The sequence below is a fragment of the Marmota flaviventris genome, chromosome 7, assembly GCF_047511675.1.
Source record: "Marmota flaviventris isolate mMarFla1 chromosome 7, mMarFla1.hap1, whole genome shotgun sequence".
In the NCBI taxonomy this organism is placed as follows: Eukaryota; Metazoa; Chordata; class Mammalia; order Rodentia; family Sciuridae; genus Marmota; species Marmota flaviventris.
Window position 1 is genome coordinate 58,303,028 of NC_092504.1, and position 18,793 is coordinate 58,321,820.

Below are 18,793 nucleotides of genomic sequence, written 5' to 3' on the forward strand. Positions count from 1 at the left end.
TTAAAAATTATTTCTTCATAACTCCCAGATATTAATTGTGAATGAGATAAAAGAAGAAAGGAAGAAAGTTTATAAACTGCACAGTAATAAATAAATACAAACCATTCCAGAAATTCCATAAATACTAGCATTTACTCTCTAACCCTGAGTTAGAGGACACTGGGAAATGTTACAAATAGGACCCAAGAGCTCAATAAAGCCACAACTTGAACCTAAGTTCAGTCTTTATTTTCAACATTGTCTGGAGCTTGCTGTTCTGGATGCTGTATTCCAGTCAATATGGAACACAGAAAACAAGAAGGACAAAAGAGATGATTTTATTTATATGATGGTTGAAGACAGATTTCAAAGGATCAGATAAACTTTGGGGTAAATTCCAACTATATCACTGTAATCCTGAGCAAGTTTTGTGACTTTACTTGACTTTATTTCCCCTTCTATAGAATGAAGATAATAACAGAGTATATACCTTCTGAAGTGATTCAATGATTAAATGTTATTGATGGCTACAAAAAACTGCTTCTCGTCCTGGGTTCCCAGGACAATGTCATGGACACATCTAAGTCTTTAGATCAAAAGAAAATGTAAATTGTAGTTTCCATAACAAATCACCCTATACCTTCAAAGTGCACAGCAGTTTCCTATGGGGGAGTGTTATGGCAGGAAGTGAGACACAAGGGTGTGTGAGGTGGTAGTCCAGGGTGAAGGAAGTAGGAAAAAAATTGTATGTATCATATCTTCACTGCATGAGGCGATCCACAGGAAACAGCAATGACCAGAGGGACTGAGGTTTCCTGAGAAATGCTACCAAAGGAGACAGTGGAGAGGAGGAAATATGGTTGAGGCTATTCTGTCATTGCAAGTCCTTCTTTGTAAGGTCTCCTGAGATGTCCTCTCAAGACTCCCAAATATAACAGAAGAGACATTGGGGGATGGTGGAGGTGGAAGACCCACATTAGAACAGTGGGGGCCATCCAGAAAAGGCGTGATAGTGTTTCTTTCTCTGGATACCTATCCAACTAATAAGGAAAAGGGCTAGTCCCATGTACATCACCAGTGTCCCACTTCACATCCCTCCATTCACCAATGAGTTCAGCAGTTGCAGTGGGCAACAGCTTCTCAACTTGACCTCTCTGTTCTTCAACTTCTCTTTCTGAGTGCTTTGTTTGGGAAAGGGGACTTGGCAGAGAGTCGGCACCATTCCCATTCCAGAAGACCTTTGATTTAATGCCCTATGGTTTAGAGGAAACCCTTATGGAAGGACAGAACTTAGTAGATGAAGACTCTGTTTTCCCAGTCCCTTGCTTAGACAATGCTAGAAATTTTTTTCTTCTCTCTTTCTCTTTATAAATATGTGTGTGTGCATAAAGTTATAATAATATATAATATATATCATCATATATTATATATAATATATATACACACATATGTGTGTATGTATGTGATATTTTTAAATAAATAAATTTTATTGTATCCTAAGAAATTTATTTTAAAATAAAGCTAGATATAGTATAAAATAAATATATAAAATACTTAAAATTTCTTCGCTCTTCATTATGTTCACATTTTCATTTAGACACCTGAGCATATTTAATAGATATTTTTAAATCCTTAGCCACTAGTTTTATCATTCTGTCATTCCTGATTCTGTTAATATTGACTAATTCCTCCACTTCCCCTGTGGCTCAGGCTGTTCCATCTCTTGGCACTCTTGGCATGTGCGTAATTTTTTTTTAACTGGATACAAGAAATTTTTCTTATTATCATGTATTAACTTGTGCCTATTAATGGGGTTCAGTGGGATATTTCCATACATGCATGCAAGGTACATTGATCAAATCCAACTATCCTTTTTCCACTTTCCCCAGGACAGCACTCTTCTCAATACCTAATAATCACTATTCTATTTTCAAATTAACTCTTCTTTCTTTTTCTTAAGTTTTCCCATATGAGAGAATATTTAGTCATTCTGGGTTTGGCTTTTTTCACTTAACATAATGTCCTCCATTTCCATCAATTTTCTTGCAAAAGATAGGATTTCATTCTTTATGTCTAAATAATACTCCATTTTGTGTATGTACTACACTTTATTTTTTATCCATTCATTTGTTGATGGGCACCTAGGTTAATTTCATCTATACCTTAGCTATTGTGAATAGTGTTTTAATAAACATGGTAATGCAGGTATCTCTTTTATTTTCTTAAGACATATATCTAGGTATAGGATAGGTGGATCACATGGCAGTTCTATTTTTAGTTTTCTGGGGAAACTCTATACAGTTTTTCACAGCGGTTGTGCTAGTTTACATTCTCAACAACAGTGTATAAGTTCCTTTATCTCCACATTCTCACCAGCATTTTAATTTCATGCATTTTTTTGATAATCACCATATTAACTGGAGTAAGATGTCATCTTATTGTAGTTTTTGACTTGCATTTCCCCAATGGCTAATGAGATTGAACATTTTTTTTTCATCTCTTGATTATCCATTTGCATTTCTTCTTTTGAGAAGTGTGCATTCAGATGACTTGTGTGTTTTTAAATTAGAATACATATTTTTGTTAAGCTCATTGAGTTACTTGTATATTCTAGATATTAATCATCTGTCAAATGAAAAGTTTGTAAGTTTTCTGTTATTATATATGTTGTTCTTCACTCTGCTGATTATTTCCTTTGTGGTGCAAAAGATTTTTAGTTTGATATAATCCAATGTGTCATGGTTTTTTTGTTTGTTTGTTTGTTTTCTGTACTTTTAAGGTTCTGTTGAGAAAATCACTGCTACGTTAATGTCTCAGTGTTTCCCCTCTGTTTTCTTCTAGAAGTTTCACGTCTTTGATCCACATATCCTTGATTTTTGGACAAGATGAGAGACAATGGTCAAGTTTCAATGATTTGCATGTGCATATTTAGTTATCCTGGCACCATCAGTTTAAAAGGTTCTTTTCCCATGTTTTTTTGTGTCTGTGTCGAGAATCAGTTGGCTGTAGATGTGGGTTTACCTAGAACCTCTATTATATTTCATTGGTCTGTTAATCTGTTTTTAAGCCAACACCATGCTGTTTGGATTCCTATGGCTCTGTAGTATTTTCTTGAAATCAGCTATTGTGTTGCCTCCAACTTTGTTCTTTTTTCTCAAGATTGCTTTGGCTTTTCAGGGTTATTTTGCTTCCATATAAATTTTAGAATCATTTTTCCAGTTCTGTGAAGAATGTCATTGGAATTGGACTGGATCTGTAGATTACTTTGTATAGATATTTTAACAATATTAATTCTTACAATCCATGAATCTTAAAAGTCTTTCCAATTATTTGTGTCTTCTCCAATTTTTTCCATCACTATTTTGTAATTTCTAATATAGAGGTATTTCCTAGATTGTTTTTTCTCTTCTTCTTTTGCTGTTGTGAATGAGCTTACTTTTATAATTTCTTTCTCATCAAATTCATTATTGGTGTATTAGAAATGCAACTTGTTTTTACAATGTTGATTTTGTATGTTACTACTTTACTGAATTTATCAGTTCTAATAGTCTTTTGGTGGAGTCTTTCCTACATGTAGAATCTTATCATCTAAATAAAGGGATACTTTGCTTCCTCCCTTCCTATTTATATGTCTTTTCTTTCTTTCTCTTGCCTAATTGCTCTGGCTGAAACTTCTAGTAGTATGGTGAATAACATCAGTGAGAGTGAACAATCTTGTTTTGTTCTTGTTGCTTTAAAAACTTCTCTGAAAAAGAAACTAAGTAGTTTGGAGAGGAAAAAGTAAATAAGATCAGAAAATGATCTCTTGGCAGATCAAGGAGCTTGGTTCAAAAATCTGAGAGATTGTGGGAAAAAAAAGTAATACAATTCTGTGCATTATATAGTTAGCATGGGAGATGCTCAGAGATTACTAAAGAATTATCAAATGTCAGATAACTATTTTATTACAGAAATGGGCCAAAAATAAACTTTATGATGCTTACTTAGTACAGGACTATCTTCACCAAAGTAGATGATTCTCAATGTTGCCAAAGAATAAGAAATGGGTTCAGCCACCTGAAGTTAGTTGCTACATTACTCTATGAACTATCCTTTGTTTCCTCAAAACATAGTGGCTTAAAAACGACTGCCAATTTTTTCTAGCTAAGGATCATCAATTTGAGCTGGATGATGCAACAACCTGGACTGGGCTCAGCTGGATGGTTTTTCTATTGAGATCTTCCAGGGTCATTCATGTGGCTATGGTCACCTGCTGAGTTGAGGCACTGTCTCACTCCCATTCTAGTGCTTGGTGTTCTCCAATAACTGGGACTCCTATTTCTAGCAATGGGGCTTTGTTCTCCTTAAATGGCTTTAGCATTCCAAGAGGGCAAGAGTGGCAGGTGAGCCATCTCCTTGATATCTTCCCTTCTTCACCTGGAACATCCACATTGTCAATTTTGCCACATCCTTGTCACCAAAGCAAGTCATAAAGTCAGCTCAGTCAAGGGGTTTGGGAAATAGATTCCCCCTTTTAAATCAAGAAGTCAATAAGAATGTGTGGGGCTGGGGATGTGGCTCAAGCGGTAGCTCGCTCGCCTGGCATGCGTACGACCCAGTTCCATCCTCAGCACTGCATACAAACAAAGGTGTTGTGTCTGCCAAAAACTAAAAAATAAATATTAAAAACTCTCTCTCTAAAAAAAAAAAGAATATGTGGTTATTTTTAACCTTTCTGATATTCAATTTCCTCGCCTATAACAGAAATATTTCCTGCGAAGTTTCCAAACAACTTACAAAAATTCATAGAGCAGCATTGGCACAAAGTAAGATACAGTGTTGCTATTATTACATTACATTGCATCACAGTATAGATACATCTTTTGAAGAATGAAACACAGGATTACAGTTAAAAGTGGAACTGTTTGAAAATTCAACTAATAAAACAGATTGTCCATAAAAATCTAACATATTGACAATCTCAACATTTTAAACAAACCAAATCTTGTATTTTAATTGTGCTTCAGATATGACATAAAATTTTAATAGGTCTATGATTAAAGAACCACAGTTAATAAAAAAAAAAAGTCACTTAAAAATAGAAAAAAAAAAACAAACTTTTAAACTGTCATTATGTCCTAAGCTTATCTTTGAAGTTTTGGTTAAATAAATTCTTTTGAGTCTTTCAACATTTAAATCAGATTAAAATGAGGTCATTGGGATAGGCCCTAATCCAATAAGACTGATGTCCTTATAAAAGGGGGAATTTGGGGATAGATATATATTCAGGGAGAATACCACAGACACGTGAGACAACCATCTACACACCAAGGAGCAATGCCTGTAACAACAACTCCTTATCTCTTGGTCCTAAAAAATAACTTTGATATTAGACTTTCAGTCCCCAGAACTGTAAAAAAACAAACAAACAACAACAACAAAACCACCACTTCTGTCATTTAAGCCATCCAGTCTGTAACTATGGTAGCATATGATAGCCTAGGAAAATATGAATATTTGCCCTTCCATTTATTGATGCCAAAAAATAGAGTAAACATGAGATAATTAAGGTTACTTGAAAACTACTCAAGTAAAAATTAAATAAATCTCACTCTTACTTAATTTAGCTTCAAGACCATGGAAACTGCTACTTTCAAACCCCAAGTAAATTCTAGTTTTCTTTTATTTTTTTAAGGCAAAGATTATTACAGTCTGGACTCCATTTTCTTTGTAGGTTATCTGTGCTGAGGTATTGTTTTGGCTTGATAAATTCTACTAAAACCTCAAGAGGTATTATGCAAATAATTACAAATGCCAAAAGCAAATATTTGCTGAGAAATACTATCTTAAGTCTCTTCTTTATGCAAACATGGCATTTGGAAAGATTCATAAATGTTCTCATAACTCTATTCATTAACCACAATTGGCATTGAACTTTTCACATTATGAAGTCTCAACCTCAGGAAATAATAGATTCCTTTCTCTGTTCAGAAAGTTCATCCCATCCTGTCCCTAGACTTTAATTTAAACAAAGCATGAAAAACAAACCCAGTTTCCTTATTGGCTTGTGAATGGCAAGCATGCCACTTATACCTTGTACCTTTCATTCTCCAATGGGGAGAGAGAATGGAAGAAGAGAAACAAAAAATTCTCAGGGTGTCAGTGATCACATAAAGGTGGGCTGCAGTTCCACCACCCACACAGCATTCAGATCAAGGAGAGACATGGCTGCTGAGAGCTCACCAACACTCCTGCTGGCGCTCCTTGTCCTGGGCATCTTTGGTAAGCCAACTATGATGATTTTCTTTTCCTTTTGGTTACTGAAAAAAGTTTAGAAGAGATTCCAGTTCTAATGAGCTTGTATTGGGCATTAAACAATACATAGAAACTCTAAAAGTAAAGCTTAAGTGGGCATACATTTAGATTGCAAAGTGACAAAAATTTCTTATTGAGTTAAATAAAAGATACCTGTTTAATTCCCTAGAAATATTTGGCTGTGGGGCTGGGGTTGTGGCTCAGCTGCAGAGTGCTTGCCTAGCATGCGTGAAGCACTGAGTTCGATTCTCAGCACCACATAAAAATAAAATAAAGGTTATTGGGTCTGCCTACAACTAAAACAAATACTTAAAGAAACATCTGGCTGTAAGTCTATGCTTTTACTTTATAGATATGATAGCAGAAGTATTACTACAAATAGGTTTAGGGTATTTGTTATAATAATGGTATGCAGATAGAAATGCTACCTTCAATTGATAAAATTCACATATAATCTTTATGTTTGGAACTTTTCATAAAAGGGAATTAGGTTATTTTACCATTAAATGTGTTATCATATTGACTATTCATACTTAAAGCAATGAACTAATGCTCTAATGTATCTACCAATTTCTCAAATGTAGTAGATGCTCAATAAGTGATCCCTGAACATAATAATATCCAATGATTAGCTTTGTGTGATTGCCTTCCTAAATATTTATCAGTACTGAATTTGTGCATCTAATTGATACCCTGCTGCATTGATTTCAAATTTCAAATAAATAATTAAGGGTCACAGCTGTATTTATACTACTCAAGTAAAAATTAAATAAATCTGGGGTTTTTCTATACTTTTCTCACACAGCTGATCTCTGTAAGGCTCAAGAGTTACGATGTCGGTGTATTCAGAATCATTCTGACTTTATTTCTCCCCAATTCATTGAAACATTACAGTTGATACCCGAAGGTGTTCAATGCAGCAGAAAAGAAATCATGTAAGTAGTGATGATGTGGGAGAATATGGAGACTCCAGCATTGGTGTTTTCAAACAGGGCATTTCCTTATAAAATGTGCTAGATTGGGAGTATAGGGAACCAAGCTCCTGGGTTGTTATTCCTTCACAGACTAGGAAGATAATTGTCTAGTATTTATGCTCTCATTCCTGAAAACATCATGTACCCTCTTTAGAAAACAAATGAAGAAAGAATCTCAAATGGGGACACAGAGTATGAATTCTTCAGAAGAATTTAGCTTTGAAATCAATGAACAAGTATAATAAGCAAAAATACTCAGCCATGAGTAAAGATAAATGGGAAGTTAATTAATCATCAAGAAATCTATTACACACACTGGGATATACAAATAAGTTCAATATGGCTTAATGGCCTTTGTGATCATCTTTCTGGGGCATCAGCCTACAAACACACAGCTTGGATACTCTGGGGAATACATCTGCTTTTCATTAAATTTTTTTTTAAGATTATGAAGTATATTTGCATACTGATTCAATTATTCATTGCTGGCTCAACAGTTGCCCCAATTTTGTGTGAAACAGACACATCATCTCACAGTAGGTTGTAGGATGTGGGCTGGGTTCTCTGCTTGGAGTTTCATAAAGCTAACAACAAGGTGTCAGCTGAACTGAAGTCTCACCTGGAGGCTCCGGGTAAGAATCCTCTTCTAACTCCAATTGCTGGTAGAATTCATCTTTTTTTTTTTTTTTTACATTGTAGAAATGAGGTCCATATATTGTTGTTGGCTGTTCATATATCTGGGGTCACTCTCAACTCCTGCAGAATGCTCTAAGTTCTCTCCATGTGTCTCCCTTCACATAAGCAATGAAAATGTGCCCCATATTGTATCTCTTCCAATTTTCTCTTCTGCTACCAGCCAGAGAAAATTCACTACTTTTAGGGCTTATGTCATTGTTTTAGGGTCCCTAAAATAACAATTCTTTGGATTAATTTAATCATATAATTAGAAACCATAATTACATCTGCAAATTCTTTTGCCTTATAACATAATCATGAGTGTAGTATCTCATCATATTCTCATACCTGGGCTTATGGATGAGAAGCTTAGTGGGGCTTCTTAGGATTCTGCCTAAAAATATTTTTAAAACCTATGAATATATATGGGTACCATTTGAAGAGCAGTTGTAAAATAAACTTCTGCTTATTTGCTACCTACTCAGGCTGAAATCTAGAACATAATAGTATGTCAGAAGCCTCCATGTGTGAACTTCCTATTATAGGCCAAGTGGTGCTTCTCTTTCCAATACCCGAGTTGAAGCTCTAACCCCCAGAACCTCAGAATGTGAGTGTATGTCAACATAAGTTCTTTACAGAGGTAGTCATGTTAAAGAAAGGTCATTAGGGTGGGATCTAACCCAATATGACTAGTGTCCTTATGAAAAGAGGAGATCAGGACACAAACAACATGTGGGTCAAGGGTCAACCATGTGAAGACATGGTGAGAACATGACCATCTGCAAGCCAGAGAGAGTCTTCATGAGAAACCAAACCTGCCAGCATCTTGATCATGGACTTCCAGTCTTCAGAATTGTGAGAACTCAGAAATTTGTTTATTAAATAAATTTCTGTTGTTTAAGCCACCCATGCCATGGGATTCCAAGACAGTCAAAACAAACCAATATCCTTCCCAAATCATACCCATCCCCTTCCAAGAATTAACCACTATTTTGAATTGTGTCACTTCTTGCTTTTATTTATAGTTTTACCAAATAGGTATGAAACCTACAGCAATCATTATTTATTTTGCCTCTTTTGAACTTCAGGTCAATGAAATTATGCTATATGTATTCTGTAACTTGCTTCCATCATTTAACTTCATATTTTACAATTCAATCATTTTCATGTGCTTATCTGTAATTTATTCAATTTAAGTGATAGTATTTAGTATAGCAATACTAAATATATAAATATAAAATGTATTTATCTGATATGCTCTTGGGTTCTTTCCAGATTTTTGCTATTACAACAATTCTTTATTTTCCTGGTTCATGGATTTGAAAGTTTCTTAAATTTTCATAGAAATTCAATAGAAATAACCTATTTTATTTAGAGTTTGTATATCTTCAACTTTGCTAGTTAATGACATACTATATTACAAAGTAATACCAATTCACACTGCTTCCTGAATAAAATCATCTGTTGCTGCACATACTGGCCAATAACTGGTATTGTCAATCTGATGAAAATGTATTGGTATCATGTTGTTCTTTTAACTCACATTTCTATATTATTAATGGGGGTGGATAATTAATCATGTTTATCAGCATTTATAGTCTACCTTTTATGAAATTTGGGTTTATTTGTTTCCTCCTTTTCCAATTTGGATGTTACCTTTTCCCTTTTGACTCACAGGGGTTCTTTATGTACTCTGCATACTAATCCATGTCAGTTTTATGGATATAACACTTCATTTTCCAATTTTTTGCTCATATTTTCATTCTTTCTATAGTGTCTTCAGTGAATACAATTTTGCATTTTTACTATACTTGAGTTTGGCAATACACTCTTTTTTTGGTTAGCATTTTTAATGTCATGTTTCAAAAAATACTTCATAGATTTCACAGAAATATTCTTCTATATTATCACCTGAAATACTTTAGTATCATCCATTGTGTTTAAGGCTTGAATCCACCTTTAATTTATTTTTGCATATATAATGTGAGAAAATTATCCAGTTTTATTTTACTTTTTTCACATGGATCAAAAATTAACCCAGTGCTATTTATTGAGATGCCATCATTTCCCCACTGATCTGCAATGTGCAATGCCACTTCTGCCATAAATTGAGTTCCCTTTAAGTAGAGGTCTGACCCCTCTATTCTGTATTACTGATCATATTGTCTCTACCTATATGCAGTCTTCCTTATTAACATTTTATAATAATTGACATCTAAAATGGACAATTAATCCATCTTTTCCTCCAAGACTGGCTTGTTTCTTTTTGGACTTCTGTTCTTTCACATAAATTTTAGAAGCAACTTGAAAATTGCACTACGTTAAATTAGAATTTGAATGAAATTTCTTCAAAACCATAGATTCAGAATTATTGACATCTTTATAGTACTAAAATTTCCATTTCAAGAAAAGGGACTTGTTCCCAATTTATTGAGGACTTCTTTACTGTTTCCAAGATTTCATAATTTCCCCCATACAGGCTCTTCATATTTTTTAATTAAAAAATCTTATTTCTAGATACTTTACATTGTTTGGTGGTATTATAACAGGCATATTAATAAATGTTCACAGTCCAGCTATTAGTGTTTAGACATTTGTATTGATTTTGTAATCATCAACCTTTTACTTGGTCATATATCATCTAGGAATAATGGCAGTTTAATTTTCTTTTTTGAAAATCATAGGACATTTATTTATCTTTCTTGCTTTGTTCAGAAGGTTGTGCTAAAAGTAGACAACTTTGGTTTGTATCTGCATTTAAAGGAATACTTTCTATTTTTTACCATTTTGCATGACATATGATAGTTATTCCTTGTATTGGTAATTTTCTAAGTGTTTATTATTATCATTTTATTTCACAATTGAATATTATGTCATGGTATTTTCTTAAACATTGGAATATACACCCTTGGCTCAGTGTGTGGTGAGATGATATAGTCCTTATGTAATAATTTTTATGGAGATACTAGTGGAGCTTTGTGATTCTTATAGTACACCTAAAAACCAAAGAATTAATTTAAATAAGAAATTTATGCTTTCCCGGTTTAATTTTAAAAAAAAAAGGTTTAATGAGTTCCTGATTAAATCAGAGAGATATAACAATAAAGAATATATAATAACTGACTGACAACTGTCAGCCTAGAAGATATTATATTAAAGTAGATTTCTCAGAGTCTAGCACTATACCTGGTACATTTTAAGTCCAAAAAAATTTCTGTGGATTGATTGACACCACAAAAAACTCTAAAATATATATTTCTTTAGTTGTTTGAAAAATTATTAATGCATGTTGATATGGCTAAAAGTCATATTCCAATAATATGATTAACAGTTTGAGAAATCTAGATGTTCATTTTAAGTATATGCATTTCATGTTGCAGAAATTATAATCAATATATTTAACACATTATTATATTAAGTATAGTTGTTGTTTAACCAAAATACTTTTTAATTTTCAGAGTCACACTGAATGATGGGCAATTAGTTTGTTTGGATCCTGAGGCCAAATGGGTGAAGGTTCTTCTTGAAAAGGTACAATTAAGGCCAAGAGTGCTCACATTCACATTTTCTCATTTTTATTTTAATTACAGATATGTTTAGAAATATATACAGATTGTTTTAGATTAGAATAAAACTACAACAAGATTAGAATAAGTCTATTCCATAGAAACCAAAAGAATAGTTAGTCCCCAGAGTAGTAGCATTCACATTATCAGGAACCTTGTCAGGAAAATTCTCAGGACTCATCTCACACTTACTGAAGCAGAAACTCTGAGAGTGAGCCCCCAAATTTGCATTTTAACAAGGTTTCCACATATTTCTCAAGTTGAACGCCTAGTCCACATCTTCTATTTAATATGCTAACCTGGGTTACCTGTTATAAATAAACTTGTTTAACATGAAAGTGATATAAAATTGCTATCATCTACCTGTCTTATGCAGATCAACTAAGTAAGCTATTGGCTTATTTGCTGAAAGAAATTTTAAGAAGAAATGCTTTTCCTTTAGGAAAATATGGCCATTTATTTCTCCACAACATTTCTACAAATTAAGCACCAAATAGTATTTGCAAATTGTTGGATAGAGAAGAGATAATGAGCACAGGCAAGTGATAATAGGTGTGCATTTGCATTAACTTCTTTTAAAAATAAAACAATACTTAGATTTTTTAAGCCATATTTAGAGTGAAGAGTTTGACCAATTAGAAAACAACTTCTGGGTTTTTTCCATTAGAAAATTAAGTGGATTTGGAGCCTCTGATTCACTTGTGGGTCACCTTGGTGGTCGAGTAATGTAACATGATCGGAAGAGCTGTGGTTTAGATTCCCAGATCTATCAGTTATAAATTATGTCATTCTGGAAATTAGCACCAGAGGCTCATATGTTTTCATTTGTTTTCACACTGGTCTCTAGGGGAGAAAAATGGATAATACATGCAAAATATTTAATTATGGCTCTTGTTAATGTTCAACTGACTGACTAAATGTGCTTCATTCTTCATTCTTCATTCTTCATTCTTTTGCCTAGTCTTTTAAATATTTTTTTACAGGCATCTTTCTTAAAACAGCCCACATGTGGGTTATCCTGTGTATCTGTGTAGTTACATGCTACTCTGCTTGTATCGTAGGTCCCTTAACTGATGACACAAGAAACACCACATTCAATGATTAGTAGGAGCCCTTTGTATCGTTGTGAGGTTGGACATACTCCAGAATGTTCTCTAAAGGTGGTTCCGTCTTCTTGCTAATTAAAGACTGGAATGAATGGCTTTATCTACGTATTCTGGAGACCTAAATGTTGCTTTCAGGAAGATGACTGGCTGCTTACAAGAGGAGTAATGGGAAGTACAGTGACAAAACTTCCATTATATAGGAAAAATAAGTCCCAAATCTCAGAAGAGGCAAGAAGTTTCCCTGTCAGACTCAGTATCTTTCTAGATCCCACTTCCTCCTTTGCTGTCCCCTACTACCTTACTGTCCATTTAACTTCATTGCAGACCCTGCTGTTTCCCTCCCATGTTTCCACCCCGTACTTTGATATTACACTTAATGACATCATGATTTTTTTTTTTTAATCAACACCCTGGTCTCTTGATTGCTTAACCTTTTGACTTCCAATGACCTTCACTTCAACCGCATTGTAGGAGGAGCCTACAAACTTGGATCACAGTATAAAGCAGAATTGATTTATCTCCAGTGCCCAAAAACAAAACACTTCTTTCAGAGGAATCTTTGATTCATTGTAAGATCTGAAATAAAAGTATATTTAAGACAGAATTGAGGCATAATCAAATGTATAAGAGAATTATCTTAAATTTTAAGAATTTACTTTGAAATAAAGCAAACCGAATGAATAGCATTGATCAAAAGTAGAAGTGACTCATGGTAGGAAACTAAAGTCATCATGAAAGGGAGGAAGAGAGGAAATCTAAAACCATCTAGACTCTAGCAAGATCATGAGGACGCTTCCCAGAATGGTGAAGCCATGTTCTGACCCTTTAATTTTTTCCTGGTAGAATTTCCGCATATGCATATGCAGCAACATCAAATACTGAGTAAATAAATGTCAACTTTCATGTTTTCCATTTCTGAAGAAGAATGTGTTACAGCTGAATGATTTTCTCATGGAGCCAAAGCAGGATGCCATCTCAAAAGTAAACTATTCACAGTCACTGGGGTTCTTAAGATTTTCTGTCTTTGCCTTTTTCTGCCATCATGAGATTCAATCCTAGATGTTGACATTTTAATCCCACAATAGAAAAGAAGGCATGGTTATGGATCTTTGCAAGGCAGAGTATTATAACAAAGATCCTTGTATAAAATCAGAATCTAAAGAACACAGGTTTATAATAAGGCAGCTCATCTGTCTCACAAAATAAACATTTAAGTCTCCACCAAGAGTCTACTCTCAGGCAGCTTCGGGATTCATTTATAGTACCTATGTGGTCTTGGAACTCCTTGGGAGAATAAAGGGGCCCATATAAATGTCTGAAAGAAATGAAATTAAACCTGCCCTAAGGGCATACCTTCAACATAGACCTCATAGAAATCTCAAAAGTGAAACCATGCTGAAGATAAGTTCATAGTCAAAAGTCACACTTCTGAAGAACCATCTGCCCTAATTAGAAGTCAAAACCCACAATAAACAGCATCTCTAAATTAAAAAGGTTAACATCAACAAAGGAGTCCATTATAAATAGGGTTCAAATCATTAGACACAAAAGAATAAATTGAAACACAAGAAATTAATAAGATACAAGAAGACCAAGTAGACTTTTCAGGGAAAGCCCAAGCAGGTAACAATAAAAGGAATAACAAATTAAGAGGGGAGGGGAGGGAACCTCTAGAAATAAACACAATATTATATTCTGGGGTCTTTTGTGGTGCTAGAGATTGAACCTAAGGCTTAATACATGCTAGGCAAGTGCTCTACTACTGAGCTACCTTGCCAGCTCTAAAGATGGAATCATACAAGGTGAAAGCTTATAGAATAGTTTAATCAATAGATTTGATTAAGCTAGAGATATAAGGAAATTATCTAAAATGCAGCAAAGAGATAAAAATATAGCATATGCAAAAAGGAGGTAAGAGACTTGGAGAATGATATAAGAATATCTATATTACTTCTGACTGTAAAAAGAGAGAGAAAGGGTGGAAGATAATATCTAAAAGGTTAATGACTGAGAATTTCCTAGGACAGATGAATTTTCCAAATTCAGGGAGACCAATAGGTTATGAGCAGGACAGAAAAATAAAATTAGCCCTTTAGTGACATTGTGTTGAACCTGAGAGATCCAAATGTCAAAGACCTTAGAACAAAAAGCACAACTTACCATGTGGCAGGTACACTTGAAGGAGGATTCCAGGAAAGATCACACCTGTGCCAGTTCCCTGAAAAAAAAAAACCATGATTTTTCTACAATGGAATTGCTCTGTATGAATTAGAGTCAAAGAATAAGAAATCTGCTTTTTTGAGGGGGAGGGTTTAGGACTGTAATGAAGAATTAAAATCACCAAATGTGGTATATATAACTTTTATATCTAAATTTGGGATGAATTCTAAAGGAAACTAGTATTGTAGATATCAGGATTAGTGATGTATTGACTTATGGACTAGTTTTACTAGTAATGTTTGTGGTCCAAAGCCTATATACCTAATGACTCACACTGTTAACATTTCTCGCTATGGCCTTTCTCTCTAGGTTCAAAGAGCTGGTATCAAACTGTAAACTTCTGAATACATTGAGAAAAGTAAACCTTTCTTATTGCAACCCCATCACCCCATCTTGGTGTGTTAATATGGGAAAGTGGTAAAAATTAATAGTTAAAATAGGTTTGGAGCACACAAACCCTAGTCCTACTAGTTACAAATTAAGTAACTCCAGGCAAGTAACTAAGACCCAGACTGCTTCTGTGAAGTGTTGACACTTCACACAATATTTACTTTATTTGAAATTAATTGAAAAGACTGAAGAAGCAAATGTCTTTCACCAATTTATGATCTAGAAGTCAATCAAACTTCTTGCATTCTTTCTAAAAGTACTATTCCATTTCTTGATCTAAAGCTCTTATTAATACTGAGCCTTCTACTATGATGGGTTCTCCTTGCCCTGCCTCCTTATCCTTCACCTCATCTAATAATTTAAGATCCAGAGAAAGATTTTGTTTGCTACTAAATCCAGGATGTTTTCCCAGATTCCTCAAAATTAGGATGTCTACGCCTCATCCACATAAACTGCCAAAATTATAGTTGTTTCATATTTAATCTAATTTCATAGAAGGAGATTTTGAGTCAACACAAATTTAAATGACTTGCCAAAGTTAAAAAACACTTAGTGGCAGTGCCAATGCAAGAAGCCAAGAATCCTGATTTTTATCCCAAGATATTTCTCCTACTTCCAATCCAGTTATCCAGGTAAGCCCCAGACTAGATACGCCAAACCTCTGTGGGATTAAGACATGAAATCTGCAGAAAGAAACCCTCTGCATATTTCTAGATGAGGCATGTTTCTTCCCCATGATATAGGAATTAACTTCTTGGGCTGACTTAACACATCCTGAATGCCACTCCCTGGCAGCCCTCCCAGCCTCCTTTCACTGAATCACCAGGTGCCATGAACTTGGTGCATACTGATACCTATCTCCTGTATTTTTCCTTTTAGTCTAACAGAAATATGTCATTATTTTAATGAAGCCAATCTCCTTCCAGAACTCACCATTCACACAGAGTATTTCTCTTCCCTTGAGCCTCATTCATTGTATGTCACAGATTAAGACTTATCCCACCATCTCTCACTCCCACCCCTGGGCAAACATACATTTGCCCTTATCTATACCCAACCCCATGGATCAGGAAGCCCAAGGAAGAGGAGATACATTCATTAACCTCCCCAAACCTGCTACTCCTCTTTTTTTCCCCCACCTTTTATTATACTACCATTCACCCAGCTGCTTAAACCAGGGACCTAGGGTCATTGAAAACTGAATTCCTCTGTTCCATATGAAACCAGCCTATAAGTCCTACCATTTCTACCCCCTTATGAACCCAGCCTATAAGTCCTACCATTTCTACCCCTTTATGAACCCTCACTTATCCCTCCTTTGTCTTCTGCCACAGCACTTGTTCTCGTCTTCTCCAACTTTCATTGTACCACTGAAATAACCTCTTAACTAGTCTCCCTGACTCCAGTCTGCCCCTATTTTAGTCAGTCTTATTCACTAAAAAGTGATTGTTTTAAAATTCAAATTTCATAAAGTCACTCTCCTGCTTCAATTCTTCATCTATGAGAATAGGATACTAGGGTCAGAATATTTATATCCCTCCAAAATTCATATGTTGAAGTCTAATCACCAAGGCGGAGTGTCGAGAACAGTGACAGTGATTGGGAGACCAGTGTCTGAGACTGGGATCCCTGATGACTTCATGGCTGTGGTATGCTTGTGACTGGGAAAGTTTCTGTGCAAAGGTGTAGGATGCCCGGTTGCTATGGCAATGCTCTCCATGGGGAGACACTGTTGCTATAGTCTTATCAGCTTCAACCTTGCTCTCTGGCACATAGCTCCTGGGAATGAAGGGACTTCCTTGCTAAGACAACCACAACTATTCACCAGTTCCTCTGTTCCTGAATCTGCCCACGAATTAATAACTTTAAACTATGGACTTTCTTGAGAGCTCCACAATTCTCCTAACATTGCACACTGCAACTGTAGAATGTAACTGAGGAAACAGCTGCATATCCATACTAACTCTGTAACTTTCATGAATACAAAGAATAATGCTTGCATAGTCTTTAATCAGGATTGCTGGTGTAATTCCTTAGGCCTGTTTCTCCAGCAGAGAGCAGTGCTCCATCTGATCCTCGCAGTTTTATCTTCAAGATCAGCATGTGTGAGTCTTCTTTTGTCCAATCTCTCATCCCCCCTTGCCAGAACCTGCTAGTTTGGCTACACTGGTCACAGCAGTGGAGATATTAGCAGATAAGGTTGGTTGATAGATGATTGGATTATGAGGGCAGAATCCTTACAAATAAGATTAGTGCTCTTATGAAAAATGTTTCAGAGAGACATCTTGCCTCATGCACTATGTGAGGACAGAGTGACAAGGTACCATCTATGACCCAGCAAGCAGGCCTTCATCAGACACTGAATCTTCTTTGATCTTAGTCTCCCTAACCTTGAGGCTACTAAATGAATTTTTGTTGTTTATAAACTACCTAGTTTCTTGGATTTTCTTTATAGAACCCTGCATAAGCTCAGACACAGGTCAATAATTAAGAACTTCCATTAATCAGATCCTTTATGAAATATGTGTGTGTGTGTGTGTGTGTGTGTGTGTGTTGCTGAGGAGCAAAGCCAGGACCTCATTAGACAAACATATTACCATGAGCCACATACCCAGCTCTTGTTTTTCTTAAGATTTGCCTCAAAACACTTTGGACATGCCCAGCTTTAATGGAGTCTTCTTGAAAGTCAATTAATTATGATAATCCTGAGGCTGTCTGGTTCAAAAAATTCCTCTCACATAATTTTTCTCAATTTGCCCTTTCTTACCAATAGGCCAAAATTTACAACAGCAAATAGCTGCATGTATTATATTTATACAGAGAAAACATGCTTGTAGTAAAAATTCAAACTGTGTAAGGGATTATATAATTTAAAAAGAAAGAAGAAAACATTTTTCCTTTTACTGCCAAAACCTCAGTTTTCTGCTTTCCATACCTTAGGAATAATGACTTTTATAAATTTTGGTGGGTGTATATTTCCAGAAATTGTCTCTGCATGCACAAGTGTATTTGTTGACACATGGGAGCATTGCTTCATTTCAGCAGATGTGTTTTTTTATTTACTTTTTTTTACCAAGATGGGAAGTGGGGGCAGAATATTTTATTATAGAACCTAACACTGTTCAAGTGGTTCATTCTGGTGGACATGTAGGTGTTTCCAAATCAATCTTTCTTCCCTTATTTCTTTTCTTCCTTCCTTCCTTCTCTTTTTTTTCTTTTTAAAAAAAAACTAATTTGTAGTGAACTTTTATGTGCTTTCATGTATGTAAGCATATCTGGGGGTCATCTTTATACAACGGGAATTTCTGTAACAGTATATAAATTTTATATTTTGATAAACACTGTCAAAACATTTTAAAAGAATTTGAACTAAACTGCCTCTATTAGTGTATACAAATGCCTGTTTGCCAGGCCTTCTGTGATAATGTATTAAACCTTTTGATTTTTGCCTGGTTGATAATTGACAATTATTAACTCATTGTTTGACTCTGTATTCTCTAATTATGAGTGTTGTTGGTCTTCTTTTTGTGTATCTGCAATCATTTATATTTTTCTTTCTTGGAAATTTTTCTAGGAATTATCAACATTT